General features: G+C 66.1%; 1 pseudogene; it reads right to left on the bottom strand.

Annotated features, from left to right (window-relative positions):
* On the bottom strand, window positions 1-939 carry LOC147125674 (18S ribosomal RNA; annotated as a pseudogene; the record flags this gene model as incomplete).
* Between the last annotated feature and the right edge of the window lie 1,561 nt (window positions 940-2,500).

The raw sequence follows: 2,500 nt of genomic DNA on the forward strand, positions 1-2,500 counted from the left end.
TCATGGCCCCAGTTCAGGAGGGAAAACCCACAAAATAGAACCGGGGTCCTATTCCATCATTCCTAGCTGCGGTATGCGGGCGGCGCGGGCCTGCTTTGAACACTCTAATTTTTTCAAAGTAAACGCTTCGGGCCCCGGGCGGGACACCCAGCCAAGGGCATCCCGGGGGCGGCCGAGAGGCAGGGGCTGGGACAGACGGTGGCTCGCCTCGCGGCGGACCGTCAGCTCGCGTCCCGAGGTCCAACTACGAGCTTTTTAACTGCAGCAACTTTAAGATACGCTATTGGAGCTGGAATTACCGCGGCTGCTGGCACCAGACTTGCCCTCCAATGGTTCCTCGCCAAAGGGTTTAGAGTGCGCTCATTCCAATTACAGGGCCTCGAAAGAGTCCTGTATTGTTATTTTTCGTCACTACCTCCCCGAGTCGGGAGTGGGTAATTTGCGCGCCTGCTGCCTTCCTTGGATGTGGTAGCCGTTTCTCAGGCTCCCTCTCCGGAATCGAACCCTGATTCCCCGTTACCCGTGGTCACCATGGTAGGCGCAGAAAGTACCATCGAAAGTTGATAGGGCAGACATTCGAATGAGACGTCGCCGCCGCGGAGGGCCGGCGATCGGCTCGAGGTTATCTAGGGTCACCAAAGGGGCCGGGCCGGCCGACCGCGGGAGGCCCCCCCCCGGAGGAGGGGACCCTGCCCCGCGGGGCCGGGCCCGCGTGGGTTTTGGGTCTGATAAATGCGCGCGTCCCCGGGGGTCGGCGCTCGTCTGCATGTATTAGCTCTAGAATTGCCACAGTTATCCAAGTAACGGCTGGAGCGATCAAAGGAACCATAACTGATTTAATGAGCCGTTCGCAGTTTCACTGTACGGGCCGTGTGTACTTAGACTTGCATGGCTTAATCTTTGAGACAAGCATATGCTACTGGCAGGATCAACCAGGTAGCCTCGGGCCGGGAGGGAGCGGCGGGCCACCCCCGCGGCGGTTCGCCCGCGCCGGCGTCGGGCCCCGCCCGGAACGGGGCAGGGGCCGCGCGCGGACGCCCGCTCGCGTGGGGGAGGGCGCGCGCCGTCCCTTCGGTAGGTGGGCTGGAGCCGCCTTAGCGGGCGTAGGACGGGGGCCTCCTCGCGGGAAGCCCCGCCGCCGCCGCGCTAGGGGAAAGGGTTTGAGAAACGATGCGTTAGCCGGAAGGCCCGCCGGCAAGGCGACCGTCCCGCTGCTGGGGCGGGGAGGGGCCGCGGACGAGCGGCGGGCTCCGTGGTAGGACTGCTGAGATCGGTGGGTCGCCTCGGCCTCGCTGCCGTACGGTCGCGCCGGGGTTGGCCGCGGGCCAAGCTCGCGAAGTAGCCCCGGCGCTGGAGAGCGACCCGCTGGCCGGAGGAACCGTCCGCCCGAGCGACCGGCGCGAGGCCGGTGCCGGCGGGGGCCCTCCGATGGCGGGTCATGGTTGCCGATCGGTCGGTGGGGGAATGGAGGTGCGGTGCGTGGTGAGGAGCTCCGGGCGGGGTGGGCCTTCGCCCGGCCCGCGGAGTCCGATTGAGCGCCGCCCGGGTCGGGCGGGCCCGCTCCGTTGAGCGCACGGAGGTTGAGATAGAAAATATTGCAACACGCGGAGCTCCAGGAAGGGGGGCCCTCGCCCGGCCCGCGGAGTCCGATTGAACACCCCCCAGGTCGGGCGGGCTCGCTCTGTTGAGCGCACGGAGGTTGACATAGAAAATATTGCAACACGCGGAGCTCCAGGCGGGGGGGGCCCTCGCCCGGCCCGCGGAGTCCGATTGAACACCCCCCAGGTCGGGCGGGCTCGCTCTGTTGAGCGCACGGAGGTTGAGATAGAAAATATTGCAACACGCGGTGCTCCAGGCGGGGGGGGCCCTCGCCCGGCCCGCGGAGTCCGATTGAACACCCCCCAGGTCGGGCAGGCTCGCTCTGTTGAGCGCATGGAGGTTGACATAGAAAATAATCCAACACGCGGAGCTCCAGGCGGGGGGGGCCCTCGCCCGGCCCGCGGAGTCCGATTGAACACCCCCCAGGTCGGGCAGGCTCGCTCTGTTGAGCGCATGGAGGTTGACATAGAAAATAATCCAACACGTGGAGCTCCAGGCGGGGGGGCCCTCGCCCGGCCCGCGGAGTCCGATTGAACACCCCCCAGGTCGGGCAGGCTCGCTCTGTTGAGCGCATGGAGGTTGACATAGAAAATAATCCAACACGCGGAGCTCCAGGCGGGGGGGCCCTCGCCCGGCCCGCGGAGTCCGATTGAACACCCCCCAGGTCGGGCAGGCTCGCTCTGTTGAGCGCATGGAGGTTGACATAGAAAATAATCCAACACGTGGAGCTCCAGGCGGGGGGGCCCTCGCCCGGCCCGCGGAGTCCGATTGAACACCCCCCAGGTCGGGCAGGCTCGCTCTGTTGAGCGCATGGAGGTTGACATAGAAAATAATCCAACACGTGGAGCTCCAGGCGGGGGGGCCCTCGCCCGGCCCGCGGAGTCCGATTGAACACCCCCCA

This window comes from Filicampus tigris, unplaced genomic scaffold (genome assembly GCF_054856515.1).
Source record: "Filicampus tigris isolate MCC_2025a unplaced genomic scaffold, RoL_Ftig_1.0 HiC_scaffold_40, whole genome shotgun sequence".
Lineage (NCBI taxonomy): Eukaryota > Metazoa > Chordata > Actinopteri > Syngnathiformes > Syngnathidae > Filicampus > Filicampus tigris.